Source organism: Natrix helvetica (genome assembly GCF_964273705.1).
Source record: "Natrix helvetica genome assembly, chromosome: 6".
In the NCBI taxonomy this organism is placed as follows: Eukaryota; Metazoa; Chordata; class Lepidosauria; order Squamata; family Natricidae; genus Natrix; species Natrix helvetica.
The window spans coordinates 22,141,670-22,165,025 of NC_138553.1; the positions used below are offsets into that span (position 1 = coordinate 22,141,670).

Sequence of the window (23,356 nt, forward strand, 5' to 3'; positions counted from 1 at the left end):
TCACTGGCAGACGGCTAGCAAAACAAACAAAATAAAACTGCCATTTTCACTGGCAGAGGGCTAGCAAAACAAACAAAACAAAAGGAGAAATGTTTCGCCTTTTGCATTTGAACATGCAAGAAGGGACAGGAAAGGGGAAAGGGAAAGAGGAAAGGCAAAGAAAAATAAGGAAAGATGGGAAGAGAGCAAGGAATGAAAAATAAGGAAAGGGAAAGGAAGAAGAAAGGAGAATGAAGAGGGAGGGAAAAAGAAAAGGGAGGGAGGGAGGAAAGAAGGAAGGAAGGGAGGAAATTATAATGAGAGTGAGGGAGGGTCTGAGGGAATTCCTGCTTTACCACATGGCCACTGGAGGTACCTCCGATACGAGTGATGAGCTGGCCATGCCCCTCCGAGCCCCCCAAGGTCAAACACAATCCTGATGAGGCCCTCAATGAAATTCAGTTTGACACCCCTGATTTAGAACAACTTACAGCCTGCAACAATGTATTTAAAGAATCTGGCTATCCCAGATCCCTCGGAAGGACTCAGTAAGTGAACAAAAATGCCAAATTTAGTTTAAACATCTGGCTGACTGTGTGATCAACCAATAGTAATTTATTAAATTTGCATGCCTTCCTACTCCCACCAACTTTTTACAAAAAAGTTTTATGAGCCTCTGTAGCTTGCATTCAAGCTGGTTCTTGGACAGATTCACCAGTATCTACAGTATAACTGCAAATTCTGTGTATCTGAATAGTATAGTTCCTGGGAAATATTTAGCAATAAGAAATAAAAATGCATGTTCACATCGGTTATATTTTGGAGGAAGTCAGAAAATGTGTTTGAATATCTTAGATTATCCTGTGATTGTGTTAGACGCTTGTGAGAGCTACTTTTATGTATTTATTTATCAGATTTATATGGCTGCTTATCTCACAGAAAGTGATTCTGGGCGACTTCCAACAATCCAGTAAAACTAACAAAGCTGGTTCACTTTGATTGTTTTGAATTAAAACAGTGAGAAAGCACTCTTTATTTACCAGATCTTCCATTCCAGAAATATCTAGATAGTCTTTTTTTTTCAAGCAGACATAAATCTGAGGTAAAACTCTTACCAGCGGTATACAGCTTGATGTAAATATGACCTTCGACTGTATTGTGTTTATTCTGAGATAAACATTTTATTCTAACGTTTAACAACTGAAGCACCTGCAGAGATTTTAAAAATTATTTTTGAAAGAATATTAATATTAACATTTAAATATTTCAGTCTACTAAGCATGCCTTTCACTGAATGTGACTGCAATTTGTAATAGATGATAGATAGATGATAGATAGATAGATAGATTGATTGATAGATTGATAGATTGATAGATTGATAGATAGATGATAGATAGATAGATAGATAGATAGATATTAAAAGTACAATATAATTGTGCTTCAGTTTCACTCACCATGCAAAGAAACGTAAGAGTGTGTGGGAGAGCTGGATTTAGCGTGACACAATTATCTTGAAGAGACCAACCCAAGATAATGTTGTTATATCTGGCCTGTCCTTTCCATTTTTAGCAACAAAGAACTCCCTATACCTGCCTATAAATAACTGTTCTGAATTCCATGTAACTACAGAATAAGTTACTCCATGAATTTTAATCTTTTTGTGGTGGTTTACGAAATGTTCTTTTCTAGGAGATTTACATGGTCAATTATTTATTATCCTCTTCCTGGTTATTCAATATATATTTTTTAACTTCCCCATTGTACTAATAGAAAATTGCTTTGGGCCAACTTTCTTCAAACTGCTATCCCCCAGGTCAGGGTTTCTCAATCTTGGCAACTTGAAGATGGGTAGACTTCAATTCCCCCAAAATTGCATCATCATATTTATTTATTTAGAAAACTTGCCCATATCATCAAAAGCAACTCTAGGCAGTGCACAATAATTGGATAAAAACCACACACACGTCCCTGTTATTATATCAGCACAAATACAACACAAATATAAAAAGGCAACATTAAAAATATGGTTTTCTGCCTGGATGGTCTCCTGCAGGGTTCCGATAGACAGAAAGGGGGAGTAGTGAGTTCCCTCCCATATTTGGGCATACCAGGGGTTGTAACACAAATACAAATACATATACATACACACACACACACACACACACACACACACACACATATTCTTTGCCATTGAGTGTTTTACAGGTGAGTACTTAAAAGTTTAATAAAATGTTTACATTCTCTGCCTTTTTTAAAATAAAGTTTTATTCTGTGTCTCTCTTGTGAGATTGGTCTGTTTCCCCATTAAAATGGAAGGAGGGGAGGGGCTGAACCTAGCAAATGTATTCCCCTTTTATTATTTCTCCCTTTCCTTGGCCAGTAAAGGACATAACCTAGGGGTGCCCTTATCTTGCATTTATACTGTGAATGAATGGGAGGGATAGACGTCCCTCTTGAAGACAGGTGATGGCAGGACTAACTACCAAACTGTGTGCCAATGCAGGGAGCAGATCTTGGGCATATAGTTGCAGAGAGCTTCTAGGAAATGTGATTTAATACCGTCATTCTTTTATTCTATGGGTTCAGTCTTGTTTTAATTCCTCCCCCCATCTTGAAAAATGGATTTGATTTTGTGATAAGTGATTTATATGTTCTTGGCTGTTTTCTATTTGTGCTGGTTATTGTGTTCCATTTATCACTCTTGTTGTTTTAGGTTGCCTTGGTAATTATTTTGAGTATAAATCAAATCAATAAAAGCATGTCTATCCTTGCCTAATTACTTGTGTACTTTTTTGTGTAACTTTGGTCTATTAATCCTTATGCTTCCAGTTGTGTTTGGCTTCTGGAATTCTACTGCACCCTCTTTATCATAAAATGTCATCATCAGCATTCAGTAACAAACTGGCTGTCTGAGTTGTGGTGGCGCAGTGGTTAGAGTGCAGTACTGCAGGCTACTTCTGCTGATTGCCTGCTGACTGCAATTTGGCAGTTCAAATCTCCCCAGGCTCAAGGTTGACTCAGCCTTCCATCTCTCCAGGTGGGTAAAATGAGGACCCAGATTGTTGTTTTTTGGGGGGGGGGGGCAGTAGTCTGTAAACTCTGGGGGGGGGGCAGTAGTCTGTAAACTCTGTAAACCACTTAAGAGAGGGTGGTGAAAGCACTATGAAGCGATATATAAGTACTATTGCTATTTTGATATGTTTTCAGGTCATTTTCAAGATTTGGATAATTTTTAAAAGCTAAATAGAGTGTGATTTATTTCTAGATGTCTATCATTCCAGGTATCATGGGAATATCATTCTCATATACTCAAAAAAGAGCCATAGAAGGGCCTTTGTTTGAGGCTGATAAGGAAGAGTAGCATTTGGCCTCCTTGAGAACACTTCCTTCTTTTCCCACAGGTAGATCTATCCTTTATATTCTAGACCTGATAAAATTGCTGTGCATTTTCCATGGTCACAGCAGCACCAGCCCCCATATCTGTTATACTGTACTTATTGTAAATGTACTAGTATTGCAAGGCAACAAGTCTCTTGGTTATCTGTAACTACCCATGTGAGTCACCAAATATTGTGAAACCATATTAAACATATTGCAAGGTCAATAATAGACTTTATGGTTACTGCTAATCTGAATATGTGCCGATCTAATGCAGCAGAATATTTTTGTTTCATTTTTTCCCCTGAGTCTCTGTTGAATTTGGCTTGAAAAAGTATGCTGGGTTGCAAAAGCATAACTTTCCACTTTCACCCTATTTTTCTCTATCCTGACTTTGTTAGCTGCAGTCGGAATTATCTGTTTTTTCCTCTGCAGATTTCTTTCATGCTGCCAGTAAGCCAAACATCAAACTTGTGTGCTGAAAGCATCCAGAGATCTATTCTGAGATAACACAGCCCTGCTTGCATCTGTGTTATCTGGGGTATTTGCATTGTGTTCATTAATAAATACAAGGAACAAAAAAGCTGATCCAGGTGCATAATTATTGGTTGTGTTCAACTTGAGCATGAGTTTAAAAATAAATTCTTAGGTGGTCACTTCACTGGACATAACAGATGTGCCAGGAGCCTGGATCTCTGCCATATTTATTACATGCACCCTGTAATACACAGTAGCACCTGTGAATTAAATGAAAGACTTCATTCATATGGAAGCCTCCTGTTTATGTTCCTTGTGAAGGCCAAGAATATGTGTAAAGGAAGAGAATGTTGAGTAAGGAGAGAGAGAGAGATTTCTTAGGACTAGAAAGTGTTTTATTTCCCAGGTATAAAGAAAACTGAAAGAATCCATTTAATAAATTTCTGAATGAAAATTTTGCTATATTAGTTTTTCTTGTTTGTGGCTAGAATAGAACAGCAGAGATTAGCATGAAGTTTCTAAAGCCAGAGGTTTCTAAAGCTTGCAAGAACTTGTATCTCTTATATGAATTAATTTGTGTAGATGCTGCACAAGGTTCCAGTTTTGTAGAGTGAGATTTCATAAATCCTTTTCAAACACTAAAAATTTACAAGATCTCATCCAAATCCTGCAGCATTACTTCTGTACTTTTTCAGACATCTTGAGAGAAAAATCTTGCTATCAAGTAAGCCTGTCAATCTATCTTGCCTTGCCAAGATTTCAAGTTGGGGCCATTGCCTCTTCTCCTACTTAATGATTGTTTATTTGGAAGCTGAATCTGGATCATATTGGAAATAGTATTTAGCTTACTGCTAAGTTTGCCAGCACTCAAAAACATCTGGAGATGAGGTGTTTGTTCAGATTTAACCCTGGATTGGTCTTTAATTTCAAGCCCCCAGTTTTACAGTCTGTAAATCTTTCTAATTTTTTTTTAACTTAATCACTTTATTTAAAAATTTTATCCCATTGCCATGCACCTAAAGTAATCTTTCTGCTTTTTTATTTTAGGACATTATCCTTAAATTAGAATTAGATTAACATTTTGTCTTTTTTTCTGCCAAATCATAGAGTCTTTTATTGTGTTACATCTCCATCCTACCTTTGTTCTTTTTATAAATAACTCAAGATGGTGAATATAACTAATATTTCCTTCCTCCTCCTATTTTCCCCATAACAACAACAACACTGTGAAGTGGGTTGGCTGAGAGGGAATACCTGCCTCAAAATCACCCAGCTGGCTTTCATGTCTAGAACTCACAATCTCCTGGTTTCTAGCCTGGTGCCTTAACCAGTAGATCAAATTGACCCTGAGAGGCTCAGGAGCTGGAGAGAGTCAAAATCAAATCAAATCAAAACAATAAAATGTCTCATACCCATCAAGTTTCTTTCATGACTTCATCCAGGTCTCAGTAAATGACACACATACAAACCCATAAAGCTTTTAGCTAACCATGGTTTATTGATTATGCCTTAGTCGTCTCACCAACAAAAAACTAAGCCTTAAGCTACACTTACAGATTACATATATTGCGCTACTTATAAACACGTTATGTTTTGAGACACTGCTTGTACAGTAAGTATGTTTTGCTCCAACAAGCATTAAAAATATGCTGAATTCAGACCGTGCCTTGCAAACTCCAGTGGCCTTGGGGTTGTGGGAGGGGGGGGATATGGGGCAGACACTGGGAGAGTACAGAAGGAGTTGGTTTCTGAAACACTACATGGCGTGATAAAAGCTGGCCTTTTTCTGTCTTCTCCCATCTTCCTTTTCTTCCTTCGCCTACTGCTGTCCAGTGTTCACTGGAACTATCAAATTTTGCTGCAATGCTGCCACTTGTACAGTTGCGAATTATGCAGTACTTATCTGCAATCTCAGCCTAGGGTGACCCAAGGAGTTGGGAGAAGGCTGGAGGGGCTTTTGTTTCTGGTACACAGAGTATGTATTTTGCCAATATGAACAAACCTGTCTGCCTTCTCCTGACTTCCAGGTGCAAATATGTTGGTTCGTAGCAGCAAAAAAGTTTTGTTAGTAAAGTAACATCTATACAGTACCACGCCTAATGTCAACATCACACTAAACTAGAACAATTGTAGTTTTAATGTCTATAGTCAAGAAACTCCGGTATTCCAGTTCTTTCTTTAGACTGAAAAAGATGATGTCTACCTATGATTGACTAAAATCTCGGACATAATTAGTACGAAATAAATCAACATATTTGGAATAAATATGAATAGAATGAGGTGTTTTGAAAGCTTTCATTTAAGCTAACGGTATATCAACAAAACATTAGGGCTGAAAAATAGCATAATGAAAAAAATACATAAGGTTATTTTTTAAAAGCATAGAAGCATCAATTCTCACCATATTGTCCTAAAATATAAAATATATTTATATAGGAATAAGTGTTAATGTAAATAATATGGTCTCCAGTTAAAGAACTCTGAAAAGTCTGTTGCTGTTAATTTTATATTTCCTATATTTTAAAATAACACTGTTCCAAAGAAATATACACTGTGCTTAATTTTCAATGCTTTATGCTCTGGCAGTTTACAACAAAAATTGATCATATGATTTTATAAATCTAGCTGGAAATGGATAATGAAGCCATAACCAAAATAAAAAGCATATGAATAAATAAATTTATAATAACAATAACAACAATAATAATATGTATTTTTCAGTACCCTCAAAACACACTAAAACTAGTACCCTGTTTTCCCGAAAATAAGACCTCCCTGGATAATAAGCCCAATTGGGCTTTTGAGTGCATGCACTAAAATAAGCCCTCCCCCCAAAATAAGCCCTCTCCAAAAATATTGCAACACAGCAGCAGCCATGAGGTGACCACGGTCGTTGCTTCCTGCATGTCAAAAATAATAAGACCTCCCCGAAAATAAGACCAAGCACTTATTTTTTGGGGGGGGGGGTGTCAAAAGAAAATAAGACCCTGTCTTATTTTTGGGAAAACACAGTAACTAAATGGATATTACCATCAGAAGTGGAATTATGTATCATTTGTTCTGTTTATTTATGAATGTATAAATTACTGCAGTCAAAGGATGTAATTACAACTGTTCCAAAACATTAATCTAAAGTTTTTTTATGGAGACAGTCTGTTTAAACTATTTTATGTTATTTTTGATGATTTACATACATTTGGGGGGAATGTCATACTATATTATAAAACATTCAATTTATCAGAATAAAAATCAAAATGCTGAATTATCTTTCCGTACCTTTGAGAATCTGAATAGGAAGGAAACAGCATAATATAAAATATTTTTTATAACAAAATTTCCAGAGTTTCTGTGTATTGTTAAAAAATAAACAAATAATATTCTGGTTTGTGACTGTAATAAAAAATAAGACTAATGGAACCAGAGGGCTGGACTAGAAGTGAGGAGGCCATGAGTTCTAATCCTCCCTTAGTCACAGAAGCTAGTTGGCTGATTTTAGGTCAGTCATGATCTTTCAGCCCAAACTACATCACAGGCTGGTTTTTGTGGGGAAAAAAGATGGGAACATTCTATATGCCACCTGGAGTTATAGAGCTTTTATGAGGCTGTACTTTTATTATATAGGTTTAACTGTGGGGTTCTGGCTGCTTTCTGAACTTAGTTGTTTTCTTGCAGATATTTCCTTAACAAACTATATAACATCATTCGGTGAATCATAATGAAACACCTGCAAGAAAAAAAAAAAACCAAGCTCAGAAAGCACCAAGGACCCCATAATTAACTAAATAAATAAGGAAGGTAATTCAGATAAATAAACTCCTAGCATTTTTTCCTAGCTTGCCAAGTTTGATAGTCTCGGATTCACTTTCCATATCCTGGATGTAACTACTAGCATTGCTGACAGCGTATGATGGGAAGATCTTCTGCATAAGTTCCTTTCAGTCAAGAATTGAATATTTAGGGCAGGGGTGTCAAACTCAATTTCATTGAGGGCCACATCAGGGCTGTGTTTGACCTCGGGGCTGGGTTGGGTGTGGCTATGGTGGACGTGGGCAGCTTGACGTCACTCGTGTTGGTGGCACCTGTGTCCCAAGTGCTCTGCCAATGAGCTCCTGAGCTCTGTTTTTGGGTGGGACGGCCTCCTGCAACCCTTTGCCAGCGTAAACGGAGCTCGGGAGGCCTCCCAAGTTCCATTTTTGCTGGCAGAGGCGCTGTGGGCCAGTCCTTTGCTGTTTTCAGGGCAGCTCCATGGGCCAGATCTAAGCACCCCATGGGCCAGATCAGTTTGACATCCCTGATTTAGGGTGAAATCTAGCGCAAAAGATCTTCCTAGATATAGAGTTGGAATCTTGACAGTAGACAATTGACACGTTATTTGCTCTTTTGCTATGCAGTTTATTAACTAATCTCTGCTATAGACTGACAAAATATTCTGATCCCTGTGGAATTTAAAGGTTGTCTGGCACCTGGCACTGTAACCGGTCTACTCTCCAAAAAGAGGTATTCAGTTAATTACCTATGTATGACTCAAGCCCTCCTCTCATCTGCTCCTTATAAGAACAAAGCCTCTATTAATCTGATTTAAGATCACGGAGAAAATTCTGTTCCTTATTCAAGACTGCATGGATTAATATAAAAAAGAATATTATGCAAAGGGTATTAGGGCAACTTTGAAGTCTTTCAAAAGTGTGTGGTATTTAAACTTGAAAAATGATGTAAAATTAGAGTGCGGGGAAACATATCATGGGATGCCTTCAGAGGCAAGTTCTTTGGTGTACCTGTAAAGCTCTTCAAATGCTAGTTCCAGCATTGTAGGAGAGGCTACATTTAATCCAAGCATAAAAGCTGCAAGTCAGCACAACATAACCAAACACTTGTTCATGTTATCCAGTGGATCTGTATACTGGAAGGATTTCAGAGGTCATTGCTGTACCACTGACTTATTAGCCTGAAGGGGTTTATTCTTAAACCTGGATAAATATAGATTGTGCAAGTGTTCTCCAAAGATTGGCTCGATTGCTTCATCTAGATCAGGTGGAACTATTCTTTGACATTCTTATAGCATGAAACTTTTGTAATGTGTTATGTTAAGTACATTGTGTGCTTATATTCTTTGGCTTTAAGGAATAGAGCATTAGGTAGAAACTTTTACTCATTTACATACGCCTGCTAATTATTCCATTAAAAGCAATATATTAACCCAAAAGTCTTATGTTGCAGAGGGCAATGAAGGTACTTTTTAGACCCTACAGATTGGTGGGAAGGAAGATAGCACTAGGGTGCTCCAATGGAGTGCGCTCCAATGCTGGAGGCTTTTAAGAAGAGACTGGACATCCATTTCTCTAAAATTCTTGCTATTTAAATTATCCAAACCTTAGCAATAGCACTTAGACTTGTATACCACTTCACAGTGTTTTACCGCCCTCTCTAAGCAGTTTACAGAGTCAGCATATTGCCCCCAACAATTTGGCTCCTCATTTTACTGACCTTGAAAGCATGGGAGGCCAAGTCAACCTTCAGCTGGTCCGAATCAAACTGCGGGCACTAAGCAGAGTTAACCTGCAATATTGCATTCTAACCACTGTGCCACCATGGCCTACATATAGATATTGTAGATATTAGATATTATGTAGATATTAGTCCTACATATGTACAGTAGGAATAACTTACTTGTTGACCATAGAATTATTATAGTTACTGAAAATCACTAGGCTTCTCTCCCCCACCCCCCACCCCAGTGATAATCATGGATTTGTTGAAAGGAATAAATATTTCTTGGGCCTTTCAATTTAATATTTTAAATTGGAAGTGAATGGCCCATGGACTTGAAAGATGATTGGAGTTGGGTGCTGCCCTTTTTTGTGGTCCCAGTACTTAGCTGATCAGCAGATTCCTGAAGAAAGGTGGGCTTTGTAAACTTTTTCATCAATTTGCCTACAGGACACCAGATTGCGATAAGGTAATGCTATACAGAGAGTGACCTCAGTTCCAGAATATCACGTAATAAGATAGACATGACTTAATCACATTTTCAACTATCACATTCCTCAGTCTTGAGAAATTAACCATGGATACCTGGGGTGGTAGTTGTGCTGCCAGAAGATATTTCAAAGACCAATGTCTTGGAAAAAGGGTTGTATCCCATAATAGTCCCCCCCCCCACTCCCGAGTTGTGCATGCTCCATCACTAGAGGTTTCACTAGACTGGACAACTACTTGACCAGAATGATAGAGGGCCTCCTGCCTTGAGCAGAGAGTTGGACTAGAAGTCACTTCCAGCTCTATGATTCTATGTTTTAATATGTGGAACTACAGTCAAACATGCCTCATATGCTTGGTGTTCAGTTAGGTTGCATATTCAGTAGAAGATGTGTTGTGACATTTTAAAGTAATTGAATTGACCCCATTACAAATGCAGTAAGACAGACCATTTCTGACTGCTCTCTACATGAATACATAAAAGAATCTATGTGTAATTCTCCCATCTTCACCACCACAGCACTTAGGAAGACCAAGATTGAGATCAATCCTGCCAGGCTGGTTCTTTACTGCCAGCGTATCTTTTGTAGGGGATTATTTAAAAGAAAGGAACAGCTTTGTCCCCTCTTCCATCATTTCACTGCAAGTGTAGATCACATCATGAGTTAGCTTCATAATGTTTGCATCTGAAGTAGGGAAATCCATTTATTTTGACCATTGCATGATACGAGATACCTTTTCTTTGTAAGGTATAAAGGTTGCCTCTGGAAAAAACGTGTATGCGAAGAGGTGCTAGCAATGAAGCCCTGTGGCCCAGAGATTTTCCACCTCTGCAGCTTTTTAATTGGCTCAATTAGAACGAGCGACTTAGAAAGCTGAAGTAAATTATCAATAGGGGCATGAGATGTGAATAGAATAAATAAAATGTTCCTATCAATTGTTGGCATTTGCCAATTACTCTTCTTTAGCCAGATCAACTGTCTGTCAGGATAGATTTGATCTTCTACCCTGGTAATCTAACCGAGCTGCAATCTTAGGGAGCTGAGCCCCCCCCCCCCCATCACCCTTTGTGCTGGTTTATCATCACCAGCTGCAGCCTGTTAACAAAACAATGGGCACAACAGCAGCGTCAGATGACGAATGTGTGTTTCATAAGCACTACTGACTCATCTCTCCTGTTTGTTGTTCTCTTCCATGAACCAGGTGTGCGTAAGTGCGAGATGGCTCGGCCTTGTGCTTGCCAATATGCCAGCAGCCATAACTGAAAAATGCAAACTTCTTTTTATCTGCCGTCTTTGAGGAAAACATTTTGACTAACACGTTTCCGGTGACTTCTCCCTTGATGGCAATTCCTGATTTTTCATTATAGCAAGAATTTTAGGAGAAAAACAAGACATTAAAAAGATGCAAGGAACCAGCCTTTACCGAAGAAAGGAAATTGTGAATGGTTAGGAAACTAATTTTAGCAGTAACCTTTGGGGAAAGACTGAATAAAAAAAAATGAGGGGTGTCCTGCAGAGGGAGGGAGAAAATTTTCATTCTTCATCCTCTCATAAGCTTTGCAGAAGGTGTTTAAAAAAACAAACCTTTACTCTGATTTGTATTTGGAGGATATTTTTGTGTCCTAAAATCTGCTGCTAATGTTAATGATGTAAAGAACATGCAAAATAATATAGGTAGTCCTCGCATAATGACCAGAATTGGGACCTGAATTTTCATCGCTAAGCAATGCAGCCGTAGATGAAACGTCACGTGACCACACCACTTAGTGATGGCAGTTTTAGTAAGATCAGTCGCAAGTGTTAGCTGCTGCGCCATTGTTAGGCGAGAACAGGGTTGGGTTCCTGCTGGCATTACTGCTGGTTCGGCGCTCCAGGTTGCTATTTGTTGTTCCTCTGGTAAGGCAATATGCAATTCCTCACTGCACTCTCACCTGCTGGGTGACTACAAGTGTATATCTCCATGGACTGTAGCGGAGATGGTCAATGACCACAAATTGCCCCCAGGTATTCCAGAGGCTGGCGCAGTATCAAGCAGAATAGTATTAAAGCACTTTATTTGTTATGACTTGCAGTCAACACAGTAAACTGATGGATTAGCCCAGGGGTGTGAAACTCAAGGCCTGGGGCCCGGATCTGGCCTGCGGAGTGTTTAGTTCTGGTCCGCGGGGCCACCCTGGAAACAGCAAAGGACTAGCCCGTGGCGCCTCTGTCAGCGAAAATGGAGCTTGGAAGGGTCACACAAGGCCCTCCTAAGCTCCATTTTTGCTGGCAGAGGGTTGCAGGAGGCCGTCGCAGCCAAAACTGGAGCTTGAGAGCCATTTTTTCTGTCAGAGCGCTCGGATCACCACAGGCGCCGACATGAGTGATGTTGAGCCGGCCACACCACTTTGACCCACCCCCCACAGGTCAAACACAGTCCTGATGTGGTCCTCATTGAAATTAAGTTTGACACACCTGGTTTAGCCAAACTGTCTCCTCCCCTAATAAAACAGGCACAAAATATGGGAAGGTACAGCTGAAATAAGTAAGCATGTCCAGGGGTCAAACTGGATGGCATGTCGTTCTTCCAGCCTTTGGCATTCTTCCTAGAAAACATCCATATCTTTTCCAAAGAAACATGAAACAGATTCATGGTAAACATCATAGAGACTTAAGCTTATGTCATTTTTTTTTTGAGAAATGCCAGAATAGCTTTTTTTCCCCATTGTCAGATTGATGTAAAGCTGAACTGTGTTTAAATATGGGCCCAAAATGAGGAAGCAATAGCAATAGATTCTGGCATTCTCAATCAAGTTTTAGATAAGCAGTTTACATGTCATGTTCTGTCAGTTGTTTAGTGTGAGAGAGAACAGGGCTGGTGTAAATCTGGAGCAGCCAAGTTAGAGAAGGCTCTTACTATACAGATAACATAAATGGTGTCGTTGGAGAAGATGCAGAATTATGTCTTCAGAGTGAAAAACAGTGGCTGACTTCCAGAAATCACTATTCTCCCAAAAGTTGCATATTTGAAAATCAAATTGATGTTACAAAAGAAAAATAGCTGGGAGTTAGCTCGAAGTTGCTCATTTTGTGCAATTCTAATTTGAAATATGTTTGTAAAATCTTTTTCTTTTAAATGGATTGTAGTCATTGTAGTTGGATTGTAGTTTGCTGCATTAGCTGATATCTACTAAATATATATCTAAATAACAAGTTCCTGGAGAAATACTGGTTTGTTTTTTATTATTATTCTACAATTGTATCACAGCGGCCAGTTGTTTCGCTGGATTTGGCATCATCATCATCATCATCATCATCATCATCATTATTATTGACTTCAGTGGACCTCTTGAAACTCTCATATCAAAAGTTAACAATATGGTCTCACAAAAAAAATATCTCACGAGATATGGGGATCTTGCCCAAAGTCTTATGTGAGTTTAACTCTTATGTGAGTTTATGTGAATTATATGAGTACTCTTCAATATCTTCATAAGTGACTTAGATAGAGGAATATAAGGAGAACTCTTCAAATTTGCAGATGACACTAAGCTGGCAGAAATAGCCAATATCCCAGAAGACAAGCTTAGGATCTAAAAAGATCTTGACAGACTTGAACAATGGGCCCTATCCAACGATATGAAATTTAATGTGGAGAAAAGCAAGATTTTACACCTAGGCAGGAAAAACCAAAAATACAAGTACCGATTAGGTGAAACCTGACTCAAAACAGTAACAGCAAGACAAGAAACAATGGATGGAAACTAATCAAGGAGAGAAGAAACCTGGAATTAAGGAAGAACTTAACAGTGGGGACAATTAACCAGTGGAACAGCTTGCCTTCAAAAGTTGTAGGTGCTTCACCACTGGAGTTTTTTGTAATCCTTGTAGTCCTAGTGGATGATAACTTAAACATGAGGCAGCAGGTCCTACTTTAGAAATCCTCAATAAGACCACACCTGGAATACTGCATCCAGTTTTTGGTCACCACTTTACAAAAAAGATGTTGCCGCTTTGGAAAAAGTGTGAAGAAGAGCAACTAAGATAATTAAGGGCCTGGAGATGAAAATATATGAAGAATGGTTGCAGGAATTGGGTATGGCCAGTCTAGAGAAAAGAAGGACTAGATGGGACATGGTAGCAATATTCCAATATTTGAATACTGCCACAAAGATGGGAGGGGGTCAACTAATTTTTCAAAGCACCAGAAGGCAAAACAAGAAACAATGGATGAAAACTAATCAAGGAGAGAAGCATCCTGGAATTAAGGAAGAACTTAACAGTGGGGACAATTAACCAGTGGAAAAGCTTGCCTTCAAAAGTTGTAGGTGTTTCATCACTGGAGTTTTTAATGAAGAGATTGGACAGACACCTATCTGAAATCGTATAGGGGATTGAACTAGAAGACCTCCAAGGCCCCTTCCAGCTCTATTCTGATTGATTGAGTTGGGTCATTTCTGTGAGATGTGTGGTCAAGTAAATGTGAATAATAATACTTTGAGAGTAGGGTAACATGGCCAGACTATTTCATAATCAAAAGTACTCACGTGACCACTGATACAAACAACCATTTATTTAGTCTCATTTGAGTCATCTGACTCCAAACTAATTTTATTTAATTAATTTTTTATGATGCCCATTTCCTCTATAAGGTGACTCTGTAAATTGATTTATAATGTGCATGTTACTGCTTTTTAAAAATGGGTACTGATGTCTTGATCAACTCTTTGATTTGCTTTAGTCTATTTTTAATCCCTTAATAAAAGCTGAAGTGAGTTCTAGAAAAACAGTTAATATTTGCTTTCAGTAAACAGCAAATCATCCATTAACAGGCTATTAATCTTATTTCAATTGTATCTGAATTTTCTGCCCAGTATGTGAAATAAAAGGATATAAATCCCTATTTCTTAGATTTTTAGACCGCCCCCTCTCCCAAAAAGGGACTCGGGGCGGTGTACAGTCAATGCAAATAAAATACAGTCATAACAATAAAATACATTTAAAATACATTTAGAGGGGGAGATAGACTGTACAAGAAATAAATACCTAAAAACATCCCAATTAAAACCCCAAACCCAATTAAAATAAATCCCCGGGAGGTAAAACTAAGAAAGTGCCAGGCCAGCTGATTGAAATAGGTGAGTCTTTAACTTTTGACGGAAGGAACGGAGGTCGGTGGTAGTTCGAATGTCAGGGGGGAGGTCGTTCCAGAGGGTTGGGCCCATCACAGAGAAGGACCTACTTCTAGGTGTCGCCCGCTGGCATTGCCTAGCGGACGGCACCAGGAGGAGCCCCTCCCTGTGTGAGCGGATAGGTCGCAGGGACGAGTGTGGTAGGATGCGATCCTGCAGATAACTAGGTCCTGTGCCATGGAGCCCTGTTCATCCTTTGCTGCACCAAGATTGATTCTATTCATAATTTCTTTTGATTTATTGAACTATGCAGTGGTATCTTGGTACTCAACTGCTTTGAAACACATTGAATTTGGTACTCAACACATTTTGACATGAACATTTTGTCCTGATACTCATCGTTTGTTTGGTACTCAACACAAGCTAGAATCTATTGGTGTTGGTTTCCTAGCGACTCACTCCTTAAGGGGAAAAATTGTTGGGTCTCATCATTTTTGGTATTAATTGCGCCTCCTGGAACCAATTAAGGATGAGTACCAAGGTACCACTTTATGTGCCTGGTAAATTATTCATTTTTGTCAAAATTATTGCAGAGCGAAGATCTGGAAGAATCCAATTGCTTTTCAAAGGTGCTGGATTCTGTTGTTGTTGGCAGAATCTTAGATGTTTTTATAGTTTCCAAATGCCTAGACTCAAGGCCTGGCATAGTATATCAGTTCCTACCTTTTTTATTCCTAAAAAATCCAGTTTACTTTTAATCAGAGGTGGGTTTTTACCGGTTCACACCTGTTCAGGTGAACAGGTAGTGGTAATTTGGCCTGGGTCACAGGATCGGCAGTGACCCAGGATGGCCATGCCCCCGAACCAGTTCCCCAGTTTCTTCTGCCATTGCCAGCATGTTTCTGCGCATGCGCAGAACAATTTACAGTCAACAGCTCATGCGCGAACAATGCATGGTTTGCGCACAAAGCAAACCTGTACCAACCGGTACAGGAACCCACCCCTGCTTATAATATTACCTGAATTATTGTTACTGCTATCCTGGAAATAGCTGGATGAGAACTCAGAACAAGAGAACCTGCATTTACAAGTTATACAGTATAACACAGTTAAAAATTGTTTTATTTCAGGAGACTCGAGCTAGTGATTTGCATATTGAGAGTGATGAATGCTTGTGTCTTCTAGCAGCCCTTGGAACGGGACACAATTTTGTGCAGATCTGAGCATCCATATTTCAGTCAGTCACTAGAATTTGTTTCTAGTAAATGTTTATATGCCACATAATATTACTTTGATCTTGGATTGTAGAAACCTGGTCAAAAGTAGAAAACTCACATTAATGGTCTTGGGCTATGCTCCCTGTCTGCTTATAGTGTTATAGTCAGGGATTTCAACATAAGATTAAGCCTGAACAATATTCCAAATTCTGCCATCTTAGAGATTCAGCTCCTTTGCTAGTCAAGAGAATCTAAGAATAATGTTGAAGATGCCTTTTCAGAATTAGATCTACAGATCTTGAATTAGATCTACAGATCTTACATGCCCAATGACTATCTGACAGAAATTTCACACTGGGTGAGCATAGAGCCCTCCTTTATCAATTATACCTAGTCCTTGACTTACAACAGGTCATATAATAATAATAATAATAATAATAATAATAATAATAATAATAATAATAATAATAATAATAATAATAATAATAATATTAATGCTTCTAGACCGCCCCCTCTCCCGCAAGGGACTCGGGGCGGTGTACAGTTCATACAAAATATAACAGGATACAATAAAATTAAATTAAATATGTACAGTTGACAATTGACATGGAGGAGGTTAAAATGTAGTTAAAAGAACTGTACAAAGCAGATATAAAATAAATTCAAACCCCTAAAAACAAATACAGTAAATTAAAAAGCCCCTAAAATAACCAGATATAATACATTTGCCAGGAGGGACAGTTGAATTATTCCAGGCCTGCTAATCGGAACAGGTGGGTCTTCAGTTTTTGCCGGAAGGAGCGGAGGTCAGAAGTGGTTCTAATGTCGGGGGGGAGGTCATTCCAGAGGGTTGGGCCCATCACAGAGAAGGCCCTACTCCTCGGTGTCGCCCGCTGGCATTGCCTAGTGGACGGCACCAGGAGAAGTCCCTCCCTGTGTGAGCGTATTGGCCGCAGGGATGTATGTGGGAGGATGCGATCCCGCAAGTAACTAGGTCCCGTGCCATGGAGCGCTTTAAAGATGGTAATCAGCACCTTGAAACGCACCCGGAAAACCACAGGCAGCCAGTGCAGCTCGCGCAGGAGAGGTGTTACGTGGGAGTACCTCGTACTCCCCATCACAGCCCGCGCGGCTGCGTTCTGAACTAACTGCAGTCTCCGGGCGCGTCCCAAGGGCAGCCCCATGTAGAGAGCGTTGCAGTAATCCAGGCGGGACGTCACCAGCGCATGAGTGACCGTGCGTAGGGCATCCCGGTCCAGTAGGGGGCGCAATTGGCGCACCAGGCGAACCTGGTGGAATGCCCCCCTTGCCACGGCTGCCACATGGTCATCCATTGACAGCCGGGCATCAAGGAGGACGCCCAAATTGCGCGCCCGTTCCACAGGGGGCAATTGTTCGCCCCCTATGGCCAGCGATGGGATCAACTGGCTGAACCGAGGTGCCGGTAGCCACAGCCACTCAGTCTTGGAGGGGTTGAGTTTAAGTCTGTTGTCCCCCATCCAGACCCCGACGGCCTCCAAACACCGGGACATCACTTCGACAGCCTCGTTGGGGTGGTTTGGAGTTGAAATATACAGCTGAGTATCATCAGCGTAGAGGTGATACTCAACCCCAAAACCACGGATGATCTCACCCAGCGGCTTCACATATGTGTTGAACAGGAGAGGCGAGAGGACTGACCATTCAAAGTTACAACGGCTGTGAAAAAAGTGACTGTTGTGACTATTTTTCAAACATATGACTATTGCGGCATCCCAGCCCCATGATCACATGATCAAAATTTATATGCTTGGGAACTGACTCACATTTATGGCCGTTGTAGTGTCCTGGGGTCATGTGATCACCTTTTGTGATCTTCTGACAAGCAAAGTCAATGGGAAAACCAGATTCACGCCGCATGAATGCATGTTACTTATTTAACAACTGCAGATTCCCTTCACAACTTTGGCAAGAAAGGTCGTAAAATGGGCAAAATTCTCTTAACAAATGTCTCACTTAGCAACAGAAATGTTGGGCTCAATTGTGGTTGTAAATCATGGCTTACAAACATACATTGCAATTTCTAGAAGTCTGTTTTCTCTTTGTTTAGATTTCATCAGTCTGAGCCATTTTCTTCTTGCGCACTTCACATTATTATTCACTGCTATAGCTTGTATGATCTTTTTTTTTTGCCCAGTATATAAAACAGACTGGTGTATATTGATTTGTCAACTGTGAAATGGTGAGCATATGGAATACCAAAGGGCTGGATGTTTGAGTGTGTGACAGACAACATACGAGCACAATTCTCTTATGAATCTTTGAGAAGTCGGATAGTTTTATTGAGACTGTAACCATATCTCAAATCATTAACAAGGGATACCTCTGTGCTGTTTCTAAAAGGTGGAAGAGTTGGTGGCTCATTTTACTCATTATAATGCAAATAATATTAATGGTACAATAGGGCAGATGCTTCCATCTGCTTCTCATGTGTCTCAGTGTATTCAGACCAAAATTCATTCATCCTATTGACATCTCAAAATGGCTGAAGTTATATCTGGAAGCACTTGTTTTACATTTGCAAAGGGGATCGCAATGCTAGCATATGATCTTGCATAATAATTAAGATGTCTAATTAAGCTGAAACATCATGTCCTTTTAATTATGCAATTAAGACATCAAATTATATAATTAAGACATGTAATTATATGATGAAAAAGTGTTATGAAATTTTCTGTTGCTTAGTTGAAATTGCATTGAAACGTTCTTTAAAAATATCACATTTCGAAGCCATCTTGAATTTTCTGTGCTTCTGCCTGAGTTAAGAGCATACAAAGCAAAAGAAAGTACTGTACATATCCAGAACTCATCAAGGAAAAATTGTATGTTATGTTCCTTCTGCACACGTGATTAAGAGATTTCGTTTGGGGAATTGAGCTGTGATACCTGGAGATATCAAATCAATCTAAAGTTTGTCAATTTCAGAATTGCAACTTGCACCATATTGTTAGTTTTTGTAAAATTTCTATTTTTTAAAAAACAGGAGGAATGTAACATCTTTTAAGGCAGACCATTAGAAAAGTCCTTCTGTTATATACAATGTACATGTTTTTTTGTTTCAATTTGCCCAAATATTATCTTTTCAAAATATTTGTCTGCCCATTTTGTAATATATATATATATATATAAAATGTAGTAGTAGACTTGCTGCATTTTCCTTCCTGCATTATATAATATCATCCATTTTGCCAAATTAGGCCACTTTGTAGCTTTGGTGAAACATTTGTCCCAGATTTTGCCACAAACTACTGATGACTGGTAAATTTGAAACAGAATGATTCATAATCCATTGCATCGTGATTTATGGGAAAGTAACATTTCTGTCATTGTCAACTGGAAGACCAAAAGTGTTGTGTTCCACCAGGCTCGGCCAGTAGATGGCGTTGCGTGAAATGCCTCTGATTGGCCCAGGCGTGCCTGCCTGCCGGCGGGAGAAAAGCCATGCTCCCATTGGTTCACCGAATGACAGCTACAAGTATAAATAGCTGTCAGGCGGGGTTGTTGTGTTTTTTGTTCCTGTCAGTACAGTTCAGTTAATAAAAGGTTATTGCATTACAACGGCCTCAGTTATTGATGCCTCAAGCTATAAAACGGGCGACGAGGACTGGTGAAACGGACCCCCTCCAAGTGCCTCCCATGGCTACTGCTTCGATTGGCGACGAAGGTGGGATCAACTTCTCGCAAAACTCAAGACCCACTACGAGCCCGCTCTGTCCCATTTCACACGATGCCAATTTTTCCACCACTGTGTACAAACCGAAGGACAATCTATTAGTCACTACATGGCTGCCCTCAGGGCTGCTGCTATTAACTGCGAATTCATAGATCTTGATGAGGCACTGCTCGAGCAGTTCATCTATGGCCTCAGGGATGTCAAACTACACCGACGCATCCTCTCACGCTCTGAGCTGACACTCAAAATTGCAGTGGACAAAGCCCGCACATCAGAGATGGCTGACCAGTCCACGCTGGACTTCCGCCGTTTCCCTCAACCTACGGCTCCATTGTTTCCAGCGTCGACAGTCCACAACCAGCAAGCCTCTGAAAATTTCATGTCAGAATTGGACTTGGCCATCGATCACTTGCAGTCCCTGTCTCCAAAGGACGGCCGCAGTTGTTTGAGCTGTGGAGGCTGCTACCTCCGCTCCTCCTGCCTATTCCGCTCTGCTGTTTGCCGAAAATGCGGCAAGAAGGGCCATTTGGCCTCTGTTTGCCATTCTGCTGCCTCCGACCCTTGCATATCTCAACTACCTGCGGTTTCCCGCCGTCCATCTGCACATACTACTACTCACTGCCAAAACTTCCTCTCCATTGGGGACTCCGATGAGGCGTGCCCCGAGTAGATCGTCAACTCGGCATCTTTGTCTGTGGGAGGCCGAGGTAAGCTGCACCTGCGCATCCTCCTTGAAGGCAAACCCTACTCCATGGAACTCGACACGGGATCCGTGAGATCCATCATGTCCTGGGACACCATTCACTCACTGCTGCCCCAACTACGCCGGCGCCACTTAGCACCCGCAAACTGCCATCTCAGGGACTATCAGGGGAACCCCATACCCTTACTCGGCTGCGGCCATTTCTTAATACATTATGGCATGTTTCAAGGGCATTTGCCTCTTCTGGTGGTCCAGACCCCCCTTGCTTCTTTACTGGGTCTAGGTTTAGGGCTCTAGGGCTCTCTATCTCAGGCATTCACTCAACCCGCTGTTCCTCGGATTCCGGGAATGACCTCACCGCCCTCCTCTCTGAATTTGACAATGTATTTAGCCTCTCTTTGGGTTGCTACACAGGCACACCCATTTCCTTAAACCTGTACCCTACGGTGGCTCCCATTTGCCTTAAAGCTCGGCGGTTACCCCTCACTTTAAAAGTGAAGGTTGACGCTTAGCTTGACAAGCTCCTTACCCAGGGAATATTGGAACCTGTAGATTTCTCCCATTGGGAGACCCCTATAGTGGTCCCCTTGAAGTCCGACGGATCCATAAGGATCTGCGCAGACTTTAAATCCACTTTGAATAAGGCCTTGCAAGCCCACCCTTACCCAGTGCCCGTGGTGCAACATGTTTTGCACTCCTTAGGCCACGGCAAGGTTTTCGTCAAATTAGACCTCGTGCAGGCATACCAACAGCTGCCTGTCAACAACGCCACAGCGGCATCCCAGACAATTGTTGCACACTGCGGGGCTTTTAAATGCCGGCGCTTGCAATTTGGCATCAGTGTGGCCCCAGGAATTTTCCAAGGGCTGATGGAACGTTTGCTCCATGGCATTCCTGGGGTCACTCCATATTTTGACGACGTCCTGATTGCTTCTGATGAGCGATCAAGATTCGCCAAGACTAATCTCACATTCTGTGCTTTCCCATAATAAGACTTATAAACCATGGTTTATATCTACCATTATGGATGAATTGATCTCTACAACATGTTTAAGACAAGTAATGTGTAAAATCATATGTGTCCCTAGCTTCAGTAAAATAAGAAAATTATCCCTGTTGAGTTTGCTCTTTTAGGGTACTAACATTTTACTGATATTTGCTGTCATCAGGATACATATTTAGCTAGGATCTACTAAGCCGTTCTTTAAAGTTCAAAAGTACTGCTGCTTACACATGTTCTGTAATAGAAAAATGTCTTGAAATCCAGTTGATGGGGATTTGCAAGCACTACAACCTGCCTTATTCAACACTTATTCATCCGCTAATGCAAAATGCCATATTTCATCTTCCAACTATGTTTTAATTTGGATTAATATCTGAGCAGTAGCGGTAGTCAAAGCAGATCTGGTACAGCTGTACAATGTTGAATGTTGCATGTAGCTGATCCAGCTCTGCAGAGCTTGGGGGATATGAAGATGAGGAGGAGGAGGATGCAAAGAAAGAGAAAGAAGTTGGAGTTCACTGGTGGATTGATTATTGATTAAATAATTGATTGCTGACTGATTAACCCCTCGAATTTGCATCTATTGTATTTATTAATTTAATTTCTTTATTTAATTTCTGTCACATTAAAAATGGCAATTTCTTGGTGACCTTCACATAGTATCTATAGTACCCCACCCAAAGCTTGTAGGGCTACCAGCAGCTTTGAAGTCTTTGGCTGACCTATTATTAATTACACCTGTTGAATAGTTTTCTGATAATGTGAGCTAACAGAAAGAGTTGTAGAGCAATAACTCCATTCTATGAGAAAATTACCAGAAGAATCTGAAATTTAGCAATGATGGGAAAACCATCCTCATTCGATTGGTATACCAGACAGCACTTGTTTCTGCTTCCTCACAAAATTGAAGAAAAATAATTGTATGAAAGTATTTATAGGAAATGACAATCCATTTTTGGCCTTCATTGTTGTGACCATGAACACCCAAACATTTTGCCTTTGATAAAAAGAAGGGTGGTTTTTTTCCCCTTCAGATTGGAGGGCAAAGAAAAGCTAAATATTAAAAGATATGCAAGCTTTCTTTCAGGCCTAGCTATCTCCTCCCACAAAAAAGTTTACCCTTTGTAAAAAAAAAAAAAACCCAACCATAAGGAACCATCCTTGAAATCCCATTTTCACTGTAAACCACCTCCTTGCTCACTCTGTGTGTGTGTGTGTGCGTGTGTGTCCTGTCATAGAATAGCTCTTGTTCTCCCACCAGATTGCCTGTCTCTGCTTTAATGGTACCAGGAAAAACATTATATTATATAAAGCAGAATTTCCTATTATACCATGAAGGAAAAAGAATAGTGAATTTTCCCCATTATCTCCTGAGGTGTCTTTGCCAGCAATAGATAGAAATGTTGGAAAGCAAGCAAGCAATTCCATAAATAAGCATCAGATCTTGTTGAGTCGTATTGAAGGCATCTAAAATGATGTTCTCTGGGTAGCATTCTCCAACTGTGTTAAACAATAATTTCCATAAATCTACAGCTTGCATGGCCCGCAAAGGCTATAATCAGAATTATTCAGCAGACACCAGATGGGTGAAGGCTGATCTAGTAAGATCAATAGGATTGAATCTCACAATGTTGTATGATAGAAAATATCCATCAAGACCATTATTAGTATTAGAGCGATCTAAGACTACTGAAGTCTGAGAATCTGATTTTATTTCATATATCTAGAGCAGGGCTGTTAAACTCCAGTGCCACAGGCCGGATGCGTCACACACTGGCTACACCCACACCCAATTTAG

The 23,356-nt window shown here is 40.1% G+C and overlaps 1 protein-coding gene across 6 annotated transcripts in view; it reads left to right on the top strand.

Moving 5' to 3' along the window:
* Positions 1 to 23,356, top strand: part of TBXAS1 (thromboxane A synthase 1) — a 252,198-nt gene that overhangs the window by 31,753 nt on the left and 197,089 nt on the right. The gene's annotated exons all lie outside the window — the stretch shown is intronic.